Raw genomic sequence first — 27,170 nt, forward strand, 5'->3', positions numbered from 1 at the left:
TGGAGCGTTTCCCTAGGTGCCCAAATTATGGTAGTAGTAGTGTGCTAACAGGGATGGCATCACAACAAGCAAGGTCCCACTCCCACATAGGTGATCTTCAACTATAGGATTAATCAAAAGGATTATACATTACGGTCAACTCAGTTGAAAGAAAAACAGAGAGTTAGTATATTATTATACATATACATTTATAATATAGCTTTAGAAAGTCTGAGGATAGACTACCATCACCATGACACATCGAAGAACACCACATATTATAACAAAACCTATCAATAGTAAGTAGTTCTGAGCAATGGTGAGCATGAAATGTAATGAAGACCGAAGTTATGAAATTCTCAAGTCAGGAAAAGTGTTCTCAAAGTCTGTACTTTGTAATTGACAAGGTTCAGCATTTATTTACACATAACAAAGGCCTGAATGATGTTGTTGATGTTGAGGAATGACACTCTTACGTATGTGTGGTTGGGTAAGGGGGGCTGGGGTGGGCCATTGCTTGGGTGATAGAAGATTCCACAGTGTACTGGAGTCATATTTAACCACATCTGCCCCACCAAGTGTGTGATCTATTTGGTGTAAATTAAGATATACCTAAAAAAAAATCACACAGGCTGGGGGTACAGGGTTAGGGGATTTGATGAATGGATGCGAAAGGGGATTTGGGGAAAGGTGTGACAAAGACAAACACAACACAAGAACAATATTTATCAGTGCGATGAGCAGCACATCACCATCAATTTGTTGTGCGTGTGACACAGGTATGTTTAATGCATTGCAAGCAGTCATTCTGCCCCAGATATCCCAGTTATTAAAGATATCTAAATGTTCTGTCATCTAGTTTTGAAAACTAAAAATTATGGAGGAGTGACTTGAACCCACCCAGTTCTTAAAATGTGATTGTTAAAGGAAAATTAACACCGTATTGCTGAATTGGGCAGTGCATATTAATTCTCCTCAGGAATGTCCATCACTCTTGAGTGCCTGTCTGATCCGGTCCGGTTTCGTCTTCTGTTTGTGCAGGAGAGGAGAAGACCTGAAGACCTGCAGATTGTAAAAAGAAACTGTATTGTAGAATCAAGGAGAAGGACAGAATGGAGGTAAGCATCATGAGGAGTGCACCAAGAAGAAGCAGAGCAAAAACAAGAAGAGTTTCATGTTTGTCACCTGTAAAACCCAGTTCGGGCTGGACTATTCCCATGGGGAGCAGGGTCAAGACTGATTTGCATATTGCTGTGTCCAAACTGGGGTGATGTGGCGGGCAAAATAAAGGTGGATTAAAGCCAGATCTGTGAATGGGGGTGAGTGTTTGAAATGTTTCAACTAGCCATCCATCGTTTTATTTTGTGATGTTTCTATGTGGTCCCTTGCTTGCTGCACCACTAGATTCAAGCTAGCCTGACTGATGAGGGGTGATACCCTAAAACCCGTCCCAGGATGCTTTTTTCCAGTCCAGGGAGGACCTATCTTGGCAGTTCGGGCTGATCTCGTCCCATGGGCATCAGGGTCAAGAATGATTTGCCTTTGGCTGGGTCCAAACTGGTGTGACGTGGTGAGCAAAATAACAATGGATTAAACCCAGATCTGTGACTGGGATGAGCGTTTGAAAAGTTTCAACACTCAGTCCATCATTTTATTTTGTAATGTTGCAACATTCACACACTCAGCAGCATTTCTCAAATCAACATACCTCTCTCCATTCAACATAGCTGAGTACTAGGCCTCAGAGTCCTCCTCATGGATTTCCTTTGAAGTCAGGACCTTCCTTCTTCTAGCTCTTGAGGTAGTCCTGCCCTGAGTCCTTCCATCCTCCTCCTGACTCCAAGTAACTTTGTCCCAGTCCCGACCCAAGTGGGATAGACCTGTAATGCACTGTTATTGAAGAACAAGTAGAGAAACAGAATTGCAGTATTGTGTATCGATTTGTGTTTGTTGACTAAAGTGACTGGTCTGTTCTCCGAAGAACCAGAAAAGGAGTGGACCCCACAGGTAAGTTTTCCCTAAGTAATATGTAAAGGCCAATCACCTTCAAGAAAAATGATCATCCATCAGGCACCAAACACTGCAATTCATCAAAATCAAGTTTACTATTAGTTGAATACCCTCCCTCACTGTCTGCCACCACATAAATCATCAAACATCACTCACAATCACTCACTCATTGGCACAATAGTTGTAGTTACCTGTTCCAATCCAAGCAAGGTGGTAGGTACACAATTGTATCTTTGATCCAGGCAGCACATTGTAATATGGTATTGACAGTCTTGTAAATCAATGATCTTCTGGGATAGCACTGCTAAGGGGTGCAAAAAAAAAGGATAGGCATGCAAGGGAAGCAGTCATTGTCTCCATTGTCATGAAGGAATTGTAGAGGCTTCTTCACTGCACAATGGTCCAACTCCAATCTGGCGATCCATGAGATAAAAAATGGTTGGGAAGAATAAATCATACACAAATATAATGTTCCACTAGCTCCTTTATTGTGCAAAGAAAGAAGTTCAACAATAAATAATTTAAAAGTTCTACTGTGGCACTGGTACTCAGTCCAGGAAGTAGAGTTTGTCCGTAAACTCAGGTGGTTCGCCCAGAAGCTATCCAATTTACACACTGACCAATCCTCCTCCTGTTCCACCTGTGCCGGTTCCAGACCAATGTAATTGTGTGGTAAAAAATGTTGGTTCATTTTGATCACGGTCAACCTCTCCAAGTTGCACTGAACACATGTTCAGCAGGCACACTGGCTACAGGAGAAGACAGATACATCATTGCTAACCTACAGAGCTCTGGACATAGGCAGATCTTCCCAAACCAATTCACCAATAGGTTTTGATCCATATACACCTTTTTTGGATCTTCCAGATACTCCTTGAACACCCTCTAAATAGTCACTGGGATTGCCACTTGCTCAACCTCTTTTGCCTTTGCCTCTGCTCTGGATTTAAGACCTGCCACTTGAAACCATGCCAATACAGAGGTTGAGTCTTATTCTTCTGTTGCTGTTGTTGCTGGTGTTCTTGTTGCTGGTGTTGGCTGCTGTGAGACAAGACTGCACTTCTCTGGAAGTTGAAGGCTGCGCCCCAGAACTGCGGAGTGGGACTCTAAGTTCCAGCAGTTCTTCTTCCTGTTGTCCAGCTTGCTCAACAAGCCACTTTTTGTATTTTGAAACATCCCTTTCAGAAAAAGGAGTGAAGGTGGGCAGAATTGTTTTGTACCGTGGAAAAACTAGTGTGGCACTGATGTACTCTTTAGATAAGATTATAGCCCTCATTATGACCCTGGTGGTTGGCGGAGAAGTGGCGGTATTACCGCCAACAGGCTGGCGAAAAAAAAAATGGAATTATGACCATGGCGGTTACCGCCATGGTCATCTGCCACTTCTCCGTTCCGACCGCCAGGGCGGAGATGACCGCTGGGCTGGAGACTTGGGTCTCCAGCCCGGCGGCCGTCACAAGACCGCCGGCGGTATCACAACCCGGTTGACCGCCATGGATTTCATGGGGTTTGGAACCGCCATGAAATCCATGGCGGTAAGCACTATCGGTGCCAGGGAATTCCTTCCCTGGCACTGATAGTGGTCTCCCCCACCCCCCACCCCCACCCCTGAGTCCTCCCTCCACAGTTCCCACCCCCCAAAGGTGGCAGGACCCCCCTCCACACCCCTACCCACAACATTGCTACACAGACACACACCGTACAGGCATGCATACACCACCAACACACATACCCGCACACATTCCAACAAACATGCCTACAGACACACACACAGTCATACACGCACACCCACATACAGACATACACGCACACATCCATACAGACATACATACAGACAGACACGCACACATTTCCGAACACACTACACCCCGCATGCATTCACGCACTCACACACCCCCTCTACATACTGTCATGCAAACCTCCATGCACGCACACAACACACAACACCCCCCAACTCCCTCCCCTAACGGACGATCAACTTACCTGGTCCGTTGATCCGCCAGCACCCCGTCACCAGAACACCGCCACGACAAATCACGGAACGTGATTCGGTGGACGGTGTTCTGATGACAGGGTGGTGGAGGTGGAGCAACCTCCACTTCCCCGCCGACCGCCAGTATGGCTGCTGGCGGCTCTCCGTTCGAAAAAGGACGGAGGGCTGCCAGCAGTCATAATTCGCCGAGCGGAAAACCGCCTGCACTGGCGGTCTTCAGCACGACGGTCCCTCAGTGGTCTTTCAAAAAGACCACTGAGGTTGTAATGACCACCTATCATTTTACAGCCTGGCATTACAAGCCAAACAGGCTATTAAGATTTCACCCAAGGCATGCATTTCTGGGATTTTATTCACACCTGTGACTGCAAACCTTTCAGACACCTTCCTTAGCTGGTCCTGTAGCAGATGCAGAAATGGGATAGTTTGGCATATCGTACTGTCCTCCTTGCTAACTTCCCGTCGGAAAACCTCAAAAGGTAGTTGCAGCTGTGTCAGGCATTTGACTAGGCCCATTTGCCTGCATCCATGGTGATGGCTTTCCAAATTGCATCCCCTCCTCTTTAAAAGACATAGGCTCTCATTAGGACCTTGGCGGTATACACCACCTACCGCCGCGGTGACGACTGCCACAAGACCGTCATCACGGCTACCAGCCGTCCGCCGTATGATGACCACAGCCAGATTTCCGCCAGAAGGATGGTGGAAATCCGGCTGTGGCCATGCCGGTGGATGCCAGTAGGGTGGCGCTGCTGCCACCAGCAGAGCCACACCAGTAGACCACCGCCGGCCGTATTATGAGAATTAATATGGCCTGGCAGTGATCTGCTGGGGGACGCTGCTGCTGGCAGCTGCGCCTCATCCCGTCTCCTGCCATTGGACAACCTGAATCCAGGTATGTGGGTGCTCCGACAGGGGAGGGGGTGTTGTGTGTGTGTATGTCTGTGCGTGTGGGTATGCGGGTACGTGTTGGGTGTTGTGTGTGTGTGCGTGTTTGGGGGTGTGTGTGTGCATGCATCAGTGCAAAGTTACAATAAAACCCCAAAAATATTCTTGAAAGTGGCACAATATGGGTGCAGACATGGCCAGAAGCTGCACAAGCGGGTGCAAAATCACACATGCTTGCCAGCAGCCTGAGAATATTGTGGTGCTCGCTAGCGAGCCGAACACTTAAAACAAAATCTCACATGCGTAGATGGAAACAAAGAACTCCGCTTCACTCCAGAAGCCGGAATTTGGAACTTCATGCTACTCCCTGTAGTGCCTAAATTTCTAAAAACTCTGCAAGCAGAACAGAGTTTACCACCCAGGCCTATAGAGGAGTAATGCTTCTGAAGTTGTGAAGTTGTCTTCCTTAAGAAATGGCTTCACTTTCTTTAATAGAGATAGTTGTAAACAAGATGTCTTAGTCTTCTTTGCAAGAGGTTGCTTGAGTTAGAGGTCTGGTTTTACAATGAAGCACAGACTTTATGCAGTCAACTGGGGTGGGAGGGTAAAGCATGGTATATTTGAATCAAGGGTTTAAGGTGATGTTGGCAACAGAAGAAAATCAGACTTTGATGGGTTTAGCTTTAAGAAATTAGCTGGCATACAAAAATGTATGCATTTGAGATGTGGGTATTTGCAATTCAATGGGTGAAGATATTCTTATGTAGAGTTGCACATCATCTTCCTGTTGATATATCTTGATGCTGATGCTGACTGAACCAATGGCTACAATAGGTTCCATGTAGAGGCTTATGATGATGGGTAAGAGCACAAGTTCCTGGGGTACTCTCCAGGAGACAGAGAGTGACTGCAATCTTGTGACACCCATTTACTTAAGATGGCAAGGGTTGGTCAGGTAGGATGTGAACCGTTTCAAGAAAATGCTTTTTTGTTTAGGGTGTTGATCAGAACCAGATTGTTGACTGTGTCAAAAGCTGCAGAGAGGTCAAGCAGTATCAGGAGGCAGCGATATCGCCTGTCATTGAGGAGGATGTAATTGATTACTTAGAGTATGAATCTTTGTGTGCTGAAACATGTTCTAAAGCTGGAATGCTAGCCTTGCTGAAGAATATTATTTCTATTGTGCTCCTGTACCTTAATTGCTTGATGAGTTTCCATGTGAATGTAAGGTTAGTGTTATGGTGGATGGTTTCCTTAGCAGGGTAAGGATCATAAGGGTCTGTCTTAAGGGTGTGTGGGGTTGACTTAGGTGCATTTTGACAATGTGGAGAAGGATTGTCAGGGACTCTCCTTGGAGTGATTTGATGATGGAAGAAAGTAGGAATGGTGTCATCTTCTTATGTGTTCCCTTGAAGGTACACAGAATATTGTGAAGATCCATGATAACACTGGATCAAAGAAAAGCCATTTTGTGGTGATGGGATGAGTAACGGCTAGTAGTGAGGAGGCAATGGAAACTGTAATGATGTCGGATCTGGTTTTTGATCTTCTCAGTGAAGAGGAGGATGATGACATTGCATTTATCAACTGAAGCTGGAACTGTGAGTTCAGGAAGCGGATTGGTGCACTATTTGATAGCTGCAAATAGTGCTTTGATTATGTTGGTTTCCTCACTGATACTTTAGTTGTGATGATGAGGGTTCAGTGGTGACAGCAGAGGGCCTAATTTAGAGTTTGGCCGACAGGATTACTCTGTCACAAATGTGACGGATATCCCATCTGCCGTATTACAGCGGACGGGATATCCATCATGTTTGTAATGGAGTAACCCGTTCACCAGACTCTAAATCAGGACCAGAGAGTTTTGAGTAGGGTGAGATGATCTGGGAGCTTTTATCTTCTCTATTTCTTTTTCTGTTTTTGTATGGTATGTTTAATTCAGAGTCCCATTGGCTTTGGTGTTTTGGTGTAGATTTTCAGTGGAGTATATATTTTGACATGAGTTCACAGTGGTGTTAAAGTTGTTCAGAGAGGTATATGTGGCATACTAGATGTGTACTGATATTCTGTTTAATTCTTCTTCAGGTTTTGCAAGATAGATATCTTTTACAGAGCAGTGGACTGTTATTTTCTCTTTTCATTTGTCCATAATGCTGAGATGAGGTTTAAGGCAGTAAATGTTAGGGGACGTGAATACAATAAGGTCCAGTGGGCTACAGGGTTAGAAGGCTTTTGTCATGTATTTTGTGTTGGAATTTGGTTGACGTGGTTATTGGATGAAGGAAGAGGTGATGAATTCTGCGATTGTTTCTATGAAGTGCTTATTTGATCAGTGTGGTCTGTATATCATTGAAAGGAGGCTGTTTTGTAGGTTGGGAGGTAAAGCTGCAGGAAAGGAGCTCAAAAGTCTAAAACTTAATTGTAGAAAGTTGCTTAGAGTGCAGGACCATGATGTCATAAGTATGACTGAAGGTGCCCCTCTTGTTTCAAATGTGGAGTCTATATCATGGCAGATATAACCATTGGAGATGAGGATATCCAGGATGTGGTTGAACAAAGGAGTGGACGAGGTTGCTGTAGTGAACTTTGTATCTATGTTGTGTTGGCTGAAGATGTTGGTGATGCCTGGAGCATTAATGACTGCACAGCGTGCACTAATGTGCTTCAATTAAGTGTATTCTGTTGCAGGAGGAGTTTATGTTCTAGTGGGTGATATGTGAAGGAATGTAGAGGTGTTAGATGTGTGAAAAGAGTGAATGTGTTTACATGGTCCAGGTGTGAATATAGAAATCGTGTGAAATGTGAATTTTGAGAGGAACAGGATGATGTTAGTTTACCAGGAGCAGGGATTCTGGCCCTAGGTCCTTCCGGGTCTCCCAGCATGCTCATGTGCACCAACTTGTGTTCAAACAGTGAATTGGGCTTCAGGAGCATGAAACAAGCAGAAGAGTTCCCAGTGGATTTTAGTGATGACTTCCTGGCCTGGGACTGAGTCTCGAGCAGAGATTTTTTTCAGGAGACTTTATATTAGTTCACGGGTTTTGACTGGTAACTAAAGAAGTGTGCAACAACACTCATTGGATCTGGGATCTTACTGACACCCCTTTGTGCCCTTATGTGAACGTCTCCTGAATTTGCCTTTGTGCTGTTGTGAGTGGATACCCTGAGTGTAGGAAAACAACTTTTTGCAGGTTTCCCCTCCACATTTTGTCCCCATTTGGACTACTGACTGCTGGTTTATGACTCTGAAAATGCACTGGAGCCTGCTAATCAGGCCCCAGTGCCAGTTGTCCCTTCCATAAATTGGTATTTCTGAATCGGTATCCCCACTTGGCAAATACTTTAACCCCTTCTAAGTCCCTAGTATTTGTATTAGTAGTACCCAGAGCATGGGTGTTAAAGGAATCACCAGGGCCTGGAGCACAGTTTGTGCCACTCTGAGAGACCCAAGTGAACTACTGACAGCAGGCCTGCCATTGCACACTGCAAGAGCAGAGTAAACTGCTCAGACTCATCTGTGACCACACCATGTGTGCCACAGCCAAAGCACTATCTTTAATGTATGTCAGTCACAGCTAAGGAAGGCCTCCTGAGCCCAGAAGGCAGGGTGCATCATGTTAAAGGTGTGGGCATATAAGGCTGATCTTATATGTCCCTATAGTGGCCGTTTTAAGTAAAGGACAGTATAAAGGAACAAAGGTCCATAGGATAAGACAGGCTGGCACCCGTGCAAACCCAAGGTCCCCAACTCCTTTATAGTAGAACCAAAACATGTCATGTTTGGTATCAAACGATGTGCCTTCTCACCCTAGACACAAGTCTCATGTCAAGGGCGGGTGGTTTGGACCCACAGAGCAACCTAAGAGGGTGCCTACTGAGTTGTCCCAGTTTTTCTGTACTCTGGCTGCCAGCTGCTGCTACCAAGACAGGCTTTTGACCCCTGGGCAGTGTAAACACTCCCAGGAATCAGGACAAATGGCTGGATGAATAGGAGGTCACAACTACTGCCCTCCAGGAAGGCTAGGTAAGTGTCAAATTGAGCAGGTAAGCTTTAAAGGGCACACTGCACCTGATATGCAAGCAGGCTTTCCTTGACTGGAGGACAAAGGCATTGCCCTGCCCCAGGCACATCTTGAAAAGTGGCAAAAAATTATTTCTGGGTAGAAAAGGTGCCACAACCCACCAGATGTGGTCACCTCAGAGGTGGATTTGCTGCCAGGGCCAGCAGCCCATTGGCTAGTTGTTCCCACACACCCAACACTTCTAAATCTAGGATTTAAGGGGATCCTTTAACACCAGAACCTCACATCTGGAACAAGTTGCAAAGAAAGGACAAGGGAAGACCCCCATTGACAAAAACAGGAACCTGCACAAACCAATGGAATGATACCTTGAACCTGTGGCAACCTTCCTGAACTACTTGACTGTGACTTGTCTTGGACCAAAGACTGATTCCTTCAGCAAGAGAGAATTCTTTGTGAGCCAAAGGCAAGACCAGACTCAGTTGGACTAGTGGCACTAGTCCCCTGCCCACCATAGGAAAAAATCACCTACCAGAACTGAGGAACGCTGGCCACCGGGTCCTCTGAAAGATTGCCAAAAAGCGGGGGGGCAGTGCATTGTGAGAGGTGTAGTCCAGCTCTTCACCAAGTTACAGCCAGTTACCAATTTCCCAGGACCTCCAGAAGGGGAGCTAGCTTCTTCTCCACCTTACCACTGCCTAGGCTTGTTGGTGGCCAGTCCAGTAATCACCACCTTTACTCCACCTTGAACCCCAAGGGCCCACTGCACCACCTGCATCCGACATCACCAATGGCTCAGAGTTTTTGCATCCATTTCCTCGCCTGCACCGTCACAATGGTAAAGCCAGCAAACTCAGCTCGTGTTCAGCACCACAGATAGCCAAGCACAACTCAGGTACCTGAGACCCCGAACTAGGTGGAGTCTTTCTGCCTAGTGACTCCTGGTCCAGTGGCCCACACAAGCTTAACCCCCAGTGGGCTCCCACAAACTGGACACAAGTGGCCGACTGACAGAAGTACCATTTTTTCAGCACCTGCAGCTCTGCTTTCAGCATCGAGGACAGCCAGCACACCTCTTCATCCAGGCCCCACAAACAAGGAAAAATGGGTCTGACTGTCACAGCTTGATCCTGGGAACCGTACAACCTTAACTGCAAGTGGTTTCCTCTGAACTCATCCTGCTAGTAACCTAGTGCCCCTAATGATTTTCCTCTTTGACCGCTATGGTAAACTTTTGACAGCTTGAACTGCATCAAATTATTTTTCACTTGAAAATCCATAACTCCGGTGAGATGTATCTGACTTACTTTGTTTTGGTCTTTAAATTATTATAAAAAATCTGCTTTATTTTTATAAATTCATGGTGGATTTCTTTCGAGTGATGTCAATTACTTATAGTCCATGTTGGTACTCTGAAATGCTTAACACATGTTCCTCTGGTAAAGCCTGACTGCTTTTTTGCCACACTACCAAGACTGAGCTAAGAATTTAATATTATGAATCCAAAGGACCATCTTTGAGGTATTGTGAGAGTATTACATAGTGAAATCTAACCAGAGTCACTGTGTAATACTCCACTTTCATACACTGAGCATGAGGCATAATAACCTGGAACTGTAGAATGGAACCTTCCTCACTCCCTATGGGCCGCATATTATGCTTTTAGTCTTTAGTTTTGGAAATAGAAACAAACTCCATACAGTAGGAAGCATATAATAAATAATATGGTTTATGTGTGTCACATTAGGGATATAAGAGGCACAAAAACAATCCTGGGAGGCATATTCCTCTTTCTATATGTTCTGCAGAATGCAGCCCACATAGAAAGTGAAAGAAACGAGGAGAAATAGAAATATTTCTCCTTGTTATGCCTCTCCTGGGAAGGCGAAAGATTTTGGCACATTCTTGTAAATCTGCAAATGCAGCAAAAAACATGGGAATTGCCTGGGAACACCTACGCAATGCCCATGGAATGCCTTCCCAGGGCAGAGTAACGCAGAGATTTGCGCTGTGTTATGCCAGATTTGTGACTTGCATCATGGTTTGCATCATGCATGGTCCACACTGCATGGTGCAAACGTGATGTTACCCTCTCATAATATGCCCCTTGGTGCTTCTCCCATCAGCTTTCCTCACAGAGGCTCTGGACTCCAAGGTGTGTCTCACCCTTCCTCATGGAAGCTGACTTTCTTTCTTAAGAGACCCGAAATCCCATCATTTTCTGTGGTGTGTAGATTCTTGCCAATAGAAAAATTTGTATCTTACATGACTAACCTATAAATTACCCTTTTTTCTGACATTCAAAGAGCACCGCACAGGGAAATGGAGAGAAAATCTATCTCTAATTCCATCATAGATCCACAATCCCACCCTAGGGACTCCTGTCCCAGTACTAGCCATGCTTCTAATGTTTCCTGTATTCCTAGAGCAATCAATTGCAAACTGTTCTGAGCTTGGAAGAAACAACATAAATTTGACAGTCTGAAATATCATGGAAAAATGTAGACGCTAACTTCTGTGCCTGTCTCCTAGTGCCCCATGGAATAGAATTTCATCTTCTCTACACTCTGTGCCAATAGTAATGTAGTTTTCCAGATTGTATTGTAGTCAGATCCAGGAATTAGAGCCACAGTGGTATGAAAATACAGCAAACAACTGTGCCCATACCAGCTTATTGCACTCCCAGAATCCTTCTATAATACAGAAGAGATCTCAGATGCTTGAGTGGCCACTTCTGTAGTATCCGTTGCACAGGCACACATTTTCCATCTGCAAAATGTGAAAGCACATGCTCCATCCTGCAAATGAGGGAATCCCTTTGTTCCTGTACCTTTGTGTGTTGCCAATAGAGAGGTAAAAAATCTCAGCGAATCAAGCTGTGTACCACTTTAAAGAGTGTCCTCCAAGGGCAGCCATTGTGCTTGTCACAGAGTGTTCCATTGACTGGCAAAACCACCTGTTTGATGTGCGTTCACACACTTCACCCTGTGGGTGGGTCTGTGCAAGTGCCCATGTAAAGGCACTGCCAGTGCAACGGGTGCTACTTTATTAGTGTCTCTTTAACTGTACCCTATATCCCAGCATCTGAGGGATTACTTGAAGGCTCCATGATGGTGAGTGCAGTCTCTGATTGGACCCACCCAATCTTTGACTGCACCCACAATCCTAGGGCCTTCAAGGTCCCTTTAAACGGTTGGTGTGCCTGTTGCAGTTGAACAACAAGTTTCGGTTTGCAAGCTACACTCTCTCAGAGCATACAGTAGCTCCTAAAGTTAAAGCATGCTTGAAGAGAGCTTCAAGTGCACAACCCTGATATGTGCCTAACACACCCATTATGGAGCACAATAGGGAAAACTGGGGACTTGAGGGCATTTCATTATCAGGACTCTATTCTTTCAAATTTGACTGCTACATTGCAATGGAAACCGCTGTAGCTAGAGATGCATACGCCGATAACATCCCAGGAGGAGCCCATACTGCATGTCTTTGTGCTAGCTCTAGGTTAGGTAGGCGGTCCTTCCCCTTGATCCCAGGACAAAAAAACTGAACGAATGGCAGATAGGCCTAAGGAAGCTCTTTATGTGATGGCACAAGTAGCAAACATTGGTTCATATTCTGTTTTTCTCCCTCTTCCATCTATCAATTTGATTGTGAGGACAGTCCTCAAACTTGAAGATCTGATGTTGACTGCGTAATCATATATAGATTTAGCCCCTAATTACAAATGCGTTGTTAAATTATGGTAAATTATGCTGTAACTCCTGTTATCACACATATAAGTTTGTGAGTATCACATCCCTTCATTTTTTCAGAGATAAATTTAATAGGGAAAAAAGTTCAGAAAGTTCAAAAACGTGCAGAATTTAGTGCGCATTTAATTCTTGACGTTTCCTGAGGAAACTCGGAACAGCAGATGTTTGTTGCACCGGGTGAATAACTTGCATCTTCGCTCCATCTTTGGATATTCCGTCCATCAAACATATACAGTAGCTTATGTAAAGATCAAGGAATAAACATTCACGATGAAAAGTAAGATATCCCCTGCTAATCATTAGCCTCCTTAAGGGGCAAGGAGTAAGGATTCACAATGAAAAGTGAGATATATCCTGCTTTCAGACCAGTTCTCTTAAAAATAGTCGAATTAATAAAAAGATCAAAAAGAACTGAAAATATACACTAAGGCAAGGATTATAAGTGCATCCGTTACTGCTTCCGGTAGACACCACACACATGTCTATATTTCATGATGATGTATAAAATGACCAATTTTCAAACTAAAGCTAGAAAGGGAAAGAAAGAGAGAGAGAAGTGAAAATCGTGACAGCAAGATCGAGAAGAGAAGGACGGATAATAGTGGAAATAAAAACACAGACTACACCCCAGTCGTTCAGGCCTAATCATAAATATCTGATTAAATACTGGTTGAGTCACAGCGAGACCTCAAATTAAACATAGTGACTTTGGTCAAAGAGACAACAGCGTGAAGGGATTGGAAGACGAAAAGGGACTGTGAATGTAATTGGAGGAATGCACTAAATTGATTGAAAAACAAAACATTTAAAGAAAATCAATTTATAGAGCAGAACACGTTTCATGGAGCTCAGGAGAGATTCTCAATTACATAGAGTGATTATTCGCACCCGCTATTAGCGAAGATGACAGGGTGAATCCATTAATCCTATTTGAGGAAATATACTTGCGCATTCAAGAGCTCTTGGAGAAATTGAATCCATTAACTTGTCTTTGAATGAGTCAATTTACAGATAATAAAATAAACTGGATAAAGCAAAAGGGGAAGAACCGAGAGTTCACGCATTCATTTATAAGTTTTGAGGATATTGAATTTGAAGAGCAGAACTCTTGTGACTACAGGGAAGGCACTTTTAGGAAGGATGAGGGAGCAGCCGTTAGGGAAACTTTGTACCCGGGTGGCAAGGGGGTTTGGCCTTCTTTTTTCTTCAGCTTCTGCGGGGGTGGGGCGAGAGTGGATTATGCGATTCCGCTTCAAATGTTGCAACGAGAAGGCAGATCGGTGGTGGTGGTATTCCAAGAAGTTTGTAAAAGAGAAAACATGGAAGCCAAATGCAGCACGGACTAGGACATCCTCACGAATTAAGCACAAATGTAGTTTACCAGAAATTTAAGTCATAGATGCCAACGATACCCCCCTCTCACATTATACTTACAAGGCTTATAGATATCATATTGCTGAAACATTTATTCATATATTCAGAATTATTAGCAGAAGTGGTCTGCATTTGTTTTTCTGAATCTGTAATGGTGAATACCTGACTTTGACAACAAATGGTTCATATTGTCTTTTATAGATTACACCCCCCCAAAATAGACCTTTTGCAAAGAAGCCCAAGGCTGCCAGAGAGCTTTACCACAAGGCCAAAACTCTGTTATGTACATTTAACTTTTGAACAGAGGGCGATAAAGCGATTTGCCCATAATACCAAGTTAATGAGCAAGGTCGGGATCCGAACCTGAGCCACTACCTACCTTAGCTGTAGCAAACAGGCTCTGTCTTCTCCTTGGCTAGGATACCATCTCGCTTATTCTTTTATACGTTTTGAGAAATAGTGTATGGTTTTGAGACTCAGCCAGTGTGAATACAACTGTTCGGAGATGGCAGGCTCTCTTGTTTCACACCATGAAACAAGGTCTTGATTACGAGTTCCTCCTAATATTCCTACCCATGCCCAAACTCATATTTATGCATTGGCCAGGATTGCGAGTTTGAAGTTGCTTGCGGCATCCGATAATTATTCGAGGTGTTAAATAATTCAACCTTCATTAGATTTCGGCAGGTCAAACCTGTAACAGGGGAAAACATATGTCATTAACTGTATTAAGTGGATCTTGGTGCCTTAAACACCAAAATCTGCATGTCATTCACTATGAACTCATAACAGGTGTTATTTATTGAACCTGCTAAATAACTTGCAACATGGTATAGTTATTTATCAAGGATGATGAATAACGCCTCGGCTCATAATCAGACCCTAAGATGACATTTATTTGTGTTTGCGAGTATGAGTGAAGACAGAGGTCGCACAGCTTTTTTTTTTAACTGATAGATTCAGGTTTTCATTGTAAGACAGATGCTGAGCCATTTAAGGCGAGGCACACGTAGGGAATAACACCTTTATGTGATGAGTGATCTTGAAATCCGACGGAGTATACAGGGGAGTGGGGCTGTTTACTTTGCTTATTTTCTGGCACTTTTCAAGTGTTCTTATTTCTGAAAATGTGAACAATTGGTATTTATGCTGGTTGCTGGATTCTGAATTGACATTTTAGGGTGGTTACTTTTAAAACAAGATTGAGACTTAAGGAGATTCAACCGATTTCCTAACAGTCCCATCTGGAGTGGTGCTGTTCGCTGATTCACTATGTCATACTCAGGTGTTTTCTAGAGTGTATTTTTCGGAACAACTCTTATGCACCTCTTCGCTGCTGTTTGAATACCATGGTGGATATTTATTAAGATCTACACCAAAAGAGCAAAATATATCTCAAATTTGATCTGTGCTCAGGGACCATTTAGCATCCAGAAATCCAAAATGAGACAGTATTCACACAAAGGAAATGATATGGCGCCCACAAAATGTAATTTAGAATATCTTTAGGAAATTCGGCATATTTCTTGCAGGTAAGCATACAAGAAAATTACGCTCGGAAACCCTGCCCCGGGCTGAAAGACGTACTCACCCCGCCAGTGCTGACCAGTTTACTGGAATGGATCCAGCGAGTTTACAAAGATCGGTTGAAAGATGCTAGTGCTGGAAACATGCATTTTGATACTTTTACCTTCCAGAATTATAAACAAATACACTTTTTTTTATTTACATCTGTAGAGGACAAGAACAATAAGAAAGGTATTTCCATGCTAACGCCCAGGGGTTCTATCCTTGGAAGTAGATGTTCGGGTTCACTCTATGTTCACTACACAACAAACACGTTTATCTCGCAGTCGTTCCTAATGTCAACATTTTCAAGGGTCAAAGGTGGTGGTTTAAAAATAATTTTTAAAAAAACGATAAGAGATGTTGTAAAGCAGGGGTGCCCAGCTTTGATCCACGAGGGCAGATTTGTGTCAGATTTTCAAGCAGTGTACTAGAGATGCATTTACTTACAATTATATCTTATTTGGAGTCAAGCGATAGCCAGTAGTTATTCTTAAAATATCGCATGGGCCTACTCTGGCTAACTTTGCTCTACAGGACCTTTTTTAGCCAAACTCTTATGACCTGAAAAGACAATGCTTAGTTAAAAATAGCCGGCAAAAATGGTGCAGTGGAATATCCTAGATTCCACTGTGCCATTTTGACGGTATCACTAATGGGGGAACGCCCACCTTGCATACATTATGCCTGGCATAGGCATAATGTGGCACAAGGGGTTACAAAGTGGCACAATGCATTCATTGCGCCACTTTGTAAATATAGCATGGGAAACTTGGCCTCGTTGGGTCACATTAGTTTCTAAAAAATTACGCTAATGTTGTGCAAGGAGGCGCTAGGCCCGCTTAAATCTAGGCCAAAGTGTTGAGTGTAAAGGGGCCGTATTTACAAGGTGGTATTAAGCCACAAAAAGTAGCTTAATGCCGCTTTGTAAATACGGCTCAGTGCACAGCACCACCTGAGCGTCATAAAAAGTGATGATCCAGTGGTGCCAGGGGGTTGTAAAAATGCCCCAAAGTTTCAGAAGAGAGGGTCAGTACCTGATCCTGCCCATCGGGAAAGCTTCACATGTTGGACCTTATTTTTTTAATTCCTCCCTTGTCATCAGTTACCTCAGAGTGACTCCCATTATCTGGACAAACCATTTTTTCATGTCACGTACCATTCATGTACCTTCGTCAGTCATGAAGAAGCAATGGCTCGTTTAGTCAGAAAGAGAGCCAAGGTCTTTTTTGATGTAGCTCATTCCCGTTTCATAAACTTGCACGTCTCCACTTATCCCATGATCTCCTTGATGCCCTGACACACACTTTTCAGGCTCAGATCTCTTGTTGACCAAGTTGTTCCATTAATTGTTATTTCCAAAGGTAGCTTCTTCCCTCGTCAGTGGCGAAACAGAACGTCAGGGGCTCCCCCTGCAAAGAACAAGGAGGGATCTCCCTCCGTACTCATTCATGAGCTCTCAGGACTGGGTGCTGTGCTGAGGGGGCCCCCTGGAGCTTGCCCCCGCCCGAGGAGGCTGTGAGGGCCTTTGTTATACACAGGGCCAGATTCAAGGTGGTGAGACTGGTTCGGTAGCACTGGGTGCTGGGTGCTGACCTGGAGAGGAGACACTGACCTCAGGAAAGGGGTGTCCTGTTGAGCAATAACTCACAGTGTAAAAGCACCTGATGCAGAATTCCTTGTGTGTCCAGCTTTCAGGCAGCAATAAAATAATTCCACTATAACACTTATGGTAATGCTCCTGCTAGAGAGAAAGATTGTAGTTTTGTCTAGTGTTAGTTTTGACTTGCAATAAAGTAGCACAGCAGGTTAATTTACCTGTTGTAAAGAACATGTCTGGATTTTATATGGATAGCTGAGTGGATTAGTAAAGCCAACCTTTACCAGCACTTTCAAACAAATTAAATGTATGTGAGAGAAAGGCTGTGGAAAGATGAGATACACTTTTGCCAGGTGGTATTGGGGGAATCTCAGTGGAGGGGGTCATGAGGAAGAAGGGCCAATAAAGTTTGTCGTTGTAGGAAAGTACCATCTTGCCTGGCATGTTACCCCCATATTTCACTGTATATATGTTGTTTTAGTCTATGTATGACTGGGACCCTGCTAGGCAGGGCCCCAGTGCTCATAAGTATGTGTCCTGTATGTGTTCCCTGTGTGATGCCTAACGGTCTCACTGAGGCTCTGCTAACCAGAACCTCAGTGGTTATGCTTTCTCTGCTTTCCAAATTCGTCACTAACAGGCTAGTGACTAAATTTACCAATTCACATTGGCATACTGGTACACCCATATAATTCCCTAGTATATGGTACTGAAGTACCCAGGGTATTGGGGTTCCAGGAGATTCCTATGGGCTGCAGCATTTCTTTTGCCACCCATAGGGAGCTCTGACAATTCTTACACAGGCCTGCCAGTGCAGCCTGCGTGAAATAACGTCCACGTTATTTCACACCCATTTACCACTGCACTTAAGTAACTTATAAGACATCTATATGTCTACCCTTCACCTGGTGAAGGCTGGGTGCAAAGTTATTTAGTGTGTGGGCACCCTGGCACTAGCCAAGGTTCCCCCACATCGTTCAGGGCAAATTCCCCAGACTTTGTGAGTGTGCAGACACCATTACAGGCATGCACATAGTCCCCCCTTACAAGGAGGGAGATGACATCAACAAGTGGTTTGCTGCACTTGAGAGGGCCTGTATGGTACAGGGGGTCCCTCAAAGGCAGCGGGCTGCTATATTGTGGCTATCTTTCACTGGAAAGGGTAGGGATAGGCTCTTTACTGTTAGAGAAAGTGATACTAACAATTTTGCAGTTTTGAAGGATGCACTCTTGGATGGATTTGGCTTAACCACTGAACAATACAGGATTAAGTTCAGACACACCAGAAAAGAGTCCTCACAAGACTGTACAGACTTTGTTGACTGTTCAGTGAAGGCCTTGGAGGGGTGGTTACATGGCAGTAGAGTTTCTGACTATGAAAGCCTGTATAATCTTATTCTGAGAGAGCATATTCTGAATAACCGTGTGTCTGACTTGCTACACCAATATCTAGTGGACTCAAATCTGACCTCTCCCCAAGAATTGGGAAAGAAGGCAGACAAATGGGTCAGAACAACAGTGAACAGAAAAGTTCATACAGGGGGTGACAAGGATGGTAAGAAGAAGGATGGTAACTCTTCTGACAAGGGTGGGGACAAAAGTAAAAATGAGTCTTCATCAGGCCCACAAAAATCCTCTGGTGGGGCTGGTGGGTCCAAATCCTCTTCAAATCAACCTAAAAAGCCTTGGTGTTATTTGTGTAAAGTCAAAGGCCATTGGACAACTGATGCCAGTTGTCCAAAGAAAAACACCAAACCTCCCACTACCACAACCCATACTGCAAATACTAGTGCCCCTAATAATAGCAGTGGTGGTGGGAGCAAACCTACTAATAGCCAATCCAGGGGAGTAGCTGGGCTCACGTTTTGTAATTCAGTTGGGGTTGGTCTTGTTAGGGAGACCACAGAGGCTGTGTTAGTCTCTGAGGGTGCCATTGATTTGGCCTCTTTGGTTCCTTGTCCCCTTAATATTGATAAGTACAAGCAACTTCCCCTAATAAATGGTGTTGAGGTTCAGGTCTACAGGGACAGAGGTGCCAGTGTTACCATGGTGATAGAGAAACTGGTGCATCCTGAACAACACCTACTTGGTCAGCAGTACCAAGTGACAGACGCTCATAACAACACTCTTAGCCACCCCATGGCTGTTGTGAATCTCAACCGGGGGTGGGGGGATTACTGGTCCAAAGAAAGTTGTGATTGCCTCATATTTACCTGTAGACTGTCTACTAGGGAACGATTTAGAGACATCAGCTTGGGCAGAAGTGGAGTTAGTGGCTCATGCAGCAATGCTGGGCATTCCTGGGCATACTTTTGCTTTGACTAGGGCTCTGGCCAAAAAGCAAAAAGGACAGGGTAACTTGGATCCTGGAACAATGGACCAAGTGCTCCCTAAAGCTAGGGGTAGCAAGGGTAAATCACTACCCACTATCCCTCCCTCTACAGATGATTCTCCTTCTGAGGAAGAAGAATTTCCTCCCTGTGCAGAACCTTCACCAGATGAGCTGGCAGCAGACACTGCTGAGCTTTTGGGTGAAGGGGGGCCTGCCAGGGAAGAGCTGAGTGTGGCACAGCAAACCTGTCCCATATTAGAGGGTCTCAGACAGCAAGCTGTCAAGCAGCAAAATGGGGATGTCAGTGACTCACATAGAGTTTACTGGGAGGACAACCTCTTGTACACCGAGGCAAGGGACCCAAAACCTGGAGCAGCCAGGAGATTGGTCATTCCCCTGCAGTACAGAGAGTTCCTCCTAACTCTTGCACATGACATTCATTTGGCTGGGCATTTGGGCCAGATCAAAACATGGGAAAGGCTTGTCCACCTGTTTCACTGGCCTAGGATGTCAGAGGACACTAACGACTTTTGCAAGTCTTGTGTGACCTGCCAAGCCAGTGGCAAGACTGGTGGCACACCAAAGGCTCCCCTTATTCCACTACCTGTGGTTAGAGTCCCCTTTGAAAGGGTAGGGGTTGACATAGTTGGCCCCCTTGACCCTCCTACTGCTCCAGGCAATAGGTTTATCTTGGTGGTTGTGGACCATGCCACAAGATATCCTGAAGCAATTCCTCTAAGGACCACTACAGCTCCTGCAGTGGCAAAGGCCCTCCTGGGAATCTTTTCCAGGGTGGGTTTCCCAAAAGAGGTTGTATCAGACAGGGGTAGCAACTTCATGTCTGCATACTTGAAAGCAATGTGGAAGGAATGTGGTGTAACCTACAAATTCACCACTCCTTATCATTCACAGACTAATGGACTGGTAGAGAGGTTTAATAAAACTCCCAAAGGTATGATAATGGGACTCCCTGAAAAACTCAGGAGGAGATGGGATGTCCTGTTACCTTGCCTCCTTTTTGCTTACAGGGAGGTACCCCAGAAAGGAGTGGGCTTCAGCCCCTTTGAACTCCTATTTGGACACCCTGTAAGAGGTCCACTAACACTTCTGAAGGAGGGTTGGGAACAACCTTTAAAAGCTCCCAAACAGGACATAGTGGACTATGTACTTGGCCTAAGATCCAGAATGGCTGAGTACATGAAAAAGGCCAGTAAAAACCTTCAGGCCAGCCAGGAGCTCCAGAAGCAATGGCATGACCAGAAGGCTGTTCTGATCCAGTACCAACCAGGACAGAAGGTGTGGGTATTGGAGCATGTGGCCCCAAGAGCACTCCAAGACAAATGTAGTGGACCCCATCTAATTGTTGAGAAAAAGGGTGAGGTTATCTATCTGGTAGACCTGGGGACTGCCAGGAGTCCCCTTAGGGTGATTCATGTCAACCGCCTAAAACCCTACTATGACAAGGCTGATCTCACCCTGCTCATGGCAACAGATGAGGGACAGGAAGAAGAGAGTGACCCTCTCCCTGATCTCTTTTCCACTACTGAAAATTATGCTTTAGTGGAGGGAATAGTTTTGGCAGATTGTCTGACTGCAGAACAGAAAGACAACTGCATAAATCTCCTTGGACAATTTTCTGAACTCTTTTCAACTGTGCCAGGCACCACATCCTGGTGTGAACACACAATTGATACAGGAGACAACATGCCTGTCAAAAGTAAAATCTATAGGCATCCTGACCATGTCAGGGACTGCATAAAACAAGAGGTTCAGAAAATGCTTGATCTAGGAGTGGTTGAACCTTCTGAAAGCCCATGGGCGAGTCCAGTGGTGTTTGTACCTAAGCCTCACTCAAAAGATGGAAAAAGGGAGATGAGGTTTTGTGTAGACTACAAAGGTCTCAATCAGGTAACAAAAACTGATGCTCACCCTATACCCAGGGCAGATGAGCTCATAGATACACTGGCATCTGCCAAGTATCTAAGCACCTTTGATTTGACTGCAGGGCATTGGCAGATCAAATTGGCCGAGGATGCTAAACCTAAAACTGCATTTTCAACTATATGAGGGCACTACCAATTTACAGTGATGCCCTTTTGTTTGAAAAATGCACCTGCCACTTTTCAGAGATTGGTGAACACAGTCCTTCAAGGGTTGGAGGCTTTTAGTGCAGCATATCTAGATGATATAGCTGTCTTTAGCTCCACCTGGGATGAGCACCTGGTCCACCTTTGGAAAGCTTTGGAGGCCCTGCAAAAGGCAGGCTTCACTATCAAGGCCTCAAAGCGCCAGATAGGGCAGGGAAAGGTGGTTTATTTGGGACACCTGGTAGGTGGAGAACAGATTGCACCACTACATGGGAAAATCCAGACAATCATGGATTGGGTTCCCCCTACAACACAGACCCAGGTGAGAGCCTTCTTAGGCCTCACTGGGTATTACAGGAGATTCATTAAAAACTATGGCTCCATAGCAGCCCCTGTTAAGGATCTCACAAGTAAGAAGATGCCTAAAATGGTACTGTGGACAGCTAGCTGTCAGAAAGCTTTTGAGGAGCTCAAACAAGCCATGTGCTCTGCACCTGTCCTAAAAAGCCCATGTTACTCCAAGAAATTAATTGTTCCAACTGATGCATCTGAATTAGGGGTAGGGGCAGTCTTATCACAACTGAATTCTGAGGGCCAGGATCAACCAGTTGCTTTTATCAGCAGAAGGTTGACCCCTAGAGAAAAGCGTTGGTCTGCACTTGAGAGGGAGGCCTTTGCTGTGGTCTGGGCACTGAAAAAGTTGAGGCCATACCTGTTTGGCACTCACTTTATTGTTCAGACAGACCACAAACCTCTACTTTGGCTAAAACAAATGAAAGGTGAAAACCCTAAATTGTTGAGGTGGTCCATATCTCTACAGGGAATGGACTATACAGTGGAACATAGACCTGGGAGTACCCACTCCAATGCAGATTGACTCTCCAGATATTTCCACTTAGACAATGAAGACTCATCAGGTCATGGATAGTCTTATTGTCCTTCGTTTGGGGGGGGTTGTGTAGGAAAGTACCATCTTGCCTGGCATGTTACCCCCATATTTCACTGTATATATGTTGTTTTAGTCTATGTGTCACTGGGACCCTGCCAGGCAGGGCCCCAGTGCTCATAAGTATGTGCCCTGTATGTGTTCCCTGTGTGATGCCTAACGGTCTCACTGAGGCTCTGCTAAACAGAACCTCAGTGGTTATGCTTTCTATGCTTTCCAAATTTGTCACTAACAGGCTAGTGACTAAATTTACCAATTCACATTGGCATACTGGTGTACCCATATAATTCCCTAGTATGTGGTACTGAGGTACCCAGGGTATTGGGGTTCCAGGAGATCCCTATGGGCTGCAGCATTTCTTTTGCCACCTATAGGGAGCTCTGACAATTCTTACACAGGCCTGCCAGTGCAGCCTGCATGAAATAACGTCCGCGTTATTTTACAGCCATTTACCACTGCACTTAAGTAACTTATAAGTCACCTATATGTCTAACCTTCACTTGGTGAAGGCTGGGTGCAAAGTTACTTAGTGTGTGGCCACCCTGGCACTAGCCAAGGTTCCCCCACATCGTTCAGGGCAAATTCCCCAGACTTTGTGAGTGTGCGGACACCATTACACGCATGCACTTTACATAGGTAACTACCTATGTATAGCGTCACAATGGTAACTCCGAACATGGCCATGTAACATAATCCCCCGGGTCCTAGCATGGTACCCGGGTACTGCCAAACTGCATTTCCGGGGTCTCCACTGCAGCTGCTGCTGCTGCCAACCCCTCAGACAGGTTTCTGCCCTCCTGGGGTCCAGGCAGCCCTGGCCCGGGAAGGCAGAATAAAGGATTTCCTCTGAGAGAGGGTGTAACACCCTCTCCCTTTGGAAACAGCTGTCAGGGCTGGGGAGGAGTAGCCTCCCCCAGCCTCTGGAAATACTTTGATGGGCACAGATGGTGCCCATCTCTGCATAAGCCAGTCTACACCGGTTTAGGGATCCCCCAGACCTGCTCTGGCGTGAAACTGGACAAAGGAAAGGGGAGTGACCACTCGCCTGACCTGCACCTCCCAGGGAGGTGCCCAGAGCTCCTCCTGTGTGTTCCAGACCTCTGCCATCTTGGAATCAGAGGTGTTTGTGGCACACTGGACTGCTCTGAGTGGCCAGTGCCAGCAGGTGACGTCAGAGTCTCCTTCTGATAGGCTCTTACCTCTCTGGGTAACCAATCCTCCTTCCTTGGTAGCCAAACCTCCTTTTCTGGCTACTTAGGGTCTCTGCTTTGGGGAATTCTTTAGATAACGAATGCAAGAGCTCATCAAAGTTCCTCTGCATCTCCCTCTTCACCTTCTACCAAAGCATCGACCGCTGACTGCTCAGGACGCCTGCAAAACCGCAACAAAGTAGCAAGTAGACTACTAGCAACCTTGTATCGCCTCATCCTGCCGGCTTTCTCAACTGTTTCCAGGTGGTGCATGCTCTGGGTGTAGTCTCCCTCCTCCCTGCACCAGGAGCTCTGAAGAAATCTTCCGTGGGTCAACGGAATCTTACCCCTGCAACCACAGGCACCAAAAGACTGCATCACTGGTCCTCTGGGTCCCCTCTCAGCACAACGACCATGGTCCCTGGAACTCAGCAACTCTGTCCAAGTGACTCCCACAGTCCAGTGACTCTTCAGTCCAAGTTTGGTGGAGGTAAGTCCTTGCCTCCCCACGCTAGACTGAATTGCTTGGTACTGCGTGATTTGCAGCTGCTCCGGCTCTTGTGCACTCTTCCAGGATTTCCTTCATGCACATCCAAGCCTGGGTCCCCGACACTCCTTCCTGCAGTGCACAACCTTCTGAGTTGTCCTCCGGCATCGTGGGACTCCCTTTTGTGACTTCGGGTTCACTCCGGTTCACTTTTCTTCCAAGTGTCTGTTCAGGTACTTCTGTGGGTGCTGCCTGCTTCTGTGAGGGCTCCCTGAGTTGCTGGGTGCCTTCTCTGTCTCTTACTCCAAGTGGCGACATCCTGGTCCCTCCTGGGCCACAGCAGCACCCAAAAAACGTTACTGCAACTCTTGCAGCTAGCAAGGCTTGTTTGCAGTCTTTCTGCGTGGGAATACCTCTGCAATCTTCATCGCGATGTGTAACATTCATCTGCCAAAGGAGAAGTCCCTAGCTCTCTCCTTTCTTGCAGAACTCCACGCTTCTTCCAACCAGTGGCAGCTTCCTTGCACCCTCAGCTGGCATTTCCTGGGCTCCTGCCCACTCTCGACACTGTCGCGACTATTGGACTTGGTCCCCTTGTCTTACAGGTACTCATGTCTGGAAATCCACTGTTGTTGCATTGCTGGTGTTTGTTCTTCCTGCAGAATCCCCCTATCACAACTTCTCTGCTCTCTGGAGGTAGTAGGTGCACTTTACACATACCTTTCAGGGTCTTGGGGTGGGCTATTTTTCTAACCCTCACTGTTTTCTTACTGTCCCAGCGACTCTGTACAAGCTCAGATAGGTTTGGGGTCCATTTGTGGTTCGCATTCCACTTTTGGAGTATATGGTTTGTGTTGCCCCTATACCTATGTGCTCCTATTGCAATCTATTGTAATTCTACACTGTTTGCATTACTTTTATTGCTATTACTTACCTAATTTTGGTTTGTGTACATACATCTTGTGTATAGAACATATCCTCATACTGAGGGTACTCACTGAGATACTTTTGGCATATTGTCATAAAAATAAAGTGCCTTTATTTTTAGTACTTCTATGTATTGTGTTTTCTTATGATATTGTGCATGACACCAGTGGTATAGTAGGAGCTTTACATGTCTCCTAGTTCATCCTACACTGCATTGCCATAGCTACCTTCTATCAGCCTAAGCTGCTAGAAACACCTCTTCTACACTAATAAGGGATAACTGCACCTGGCACAAGGTGTAAGTACCTCTGGTACCCACTACAAGCCAGGCCAGCCTCCTACAGTCGTACCGGGCTCCACCAGTGTTAAAGCTAGCCCTTGTTATGTTACTGTCCCTCGTTACAGTTTGTTTTCTCCAGTGTCACAGTTAAAGGGTTAGGGCCAAATGGCATGAAAGGAGGTGGCATAATGACTACACCAATCGATTCTTAACTTGACTATAAAAGGGTCCTAAAACAATACAAAGTTAGGCCCAGATTTATGAAGCCTTTGTGTTGCCACTGCATCATGCAAGGTGGCGCAAGGCAATTAAGAGCTTCAGTGAGATTTACTAAACCACACAAAGCTATCTTGTAAGGCTCTGCGTGGCTTAGTAAATCTGGAGTAGTGAAAGTCACAGCCCTGTCTTCCTCTGCCCGAGGGAAGTGTGCCGTGGGTGGAGCTTGGGTACTCCCATGCATCCATCCATGGATTTTGGCACATCCCAGATTTACTACGACTACTAAACATGGGAAGGTGTCAAAATGCTATACCTTCCCGGGTTAGGCATAATGAGCGGAAATATGTTTATATCTGCATCCTGCAGCCAACATAGAGAAAAAAGCCTCAGAGGATTGTTTGAGTGCAGGAAGGTGTCCCTTTCTGCACCAAAACAATCCTGGCTGTAACACAGGCACCCTTGCATCATTGCACAAGCATGCTTGCACTGTTGCTAGGTAGCACAGACTGTGTCAGTACAAAGAGAAAGCAGGAATGTGCCATATCTTAGTAGATGTGGGGCATCCCTTTCCTCTCCCTGTCACACAATGCAATGCAGCACAGCAAATTCTCTTGCTGGTTTGCATGACTTGTTAGTAAATCTGCCTCTTAATCTCCATTTGGCTAAACCCTTCTACATCATCACTCAGCTTAGAGCTTGTCCTCATCTAATAGAGCCAAAATATTTTTTCAACATTGTGAGGCAGTTGCCACCCCCCTTCCTCTAAATTCATTTTCCCAGTATCTTAGACGCTTTGCAATGATCTTTCTAATTATTTTCAAACTAAAGTCGTTAAAGTCGTTAAGGATGTCATGGCCAAATCTAGAATTGGTCTAGGCATAATTGTCTTTGTCAATTTACGATAGACCACAAACATGCACTTTTCTGGGCCCTGACAAACTGAAACTCATCTCTTCATTTTCAATGATGGGGCAGTTAATGGGTAACCATAAGATTCGTTGTTTGAGTGTAGGGGCCCCCAGAGTAAAAAAACAGAAAACATTGATTTTGCACATTTGGCTGCACATCTCAGTGTACAGGTTTGTAAGATGTGTACAGTTCCGCACAGAGGGAATCAGGCAGCCTTAAAGAGATCATGTAACAATGCAGTAATACTCCTGAAAAATTGTGTCAGTGTGGCATTCCAGGAGTACAACTATATCTGCTTTGTGAATACATAAAGGTGTAAAATTATGGTCTAAGTCGTAGAACTCCACCACTATTTTTACATTTTTCCTTTGTGAATTTGGGATTAGTGCTGGACCTTAGTGTTCTTACAGTGGTGGAAATAATCCGTGCGCCCAAGGATTTGACGAATCTCCTGCAGAATATGCCAATCTTTTCGATTTATATCAGACATTTCATAAGGAGCCGGGTCCTGTTTTAAAGGAACTGGTGACTTCAGCAGCTCACCTACAGAAATTTCAAAGGAAGTTAATATTATTGTGTTTCATAAGAAAGGAAAGATCCCGACAGATT

This window comes from Pleurodeles waltl, chromosome 11 (assembly GCF_031143425.1).
Source record: "Pleurodeles waltl isolate 20211129_DDA chromosome 11, aPleWal1.hap1.20221129, whole genome shotgun sequence".
In the NCBI taxonomy this organism is placed as follows: Eukaryota; Metazoa; Chordata; class Amphibia; order Caudata; family Salamandridae; genus Pleurodeles; species Pleurodeles waltl.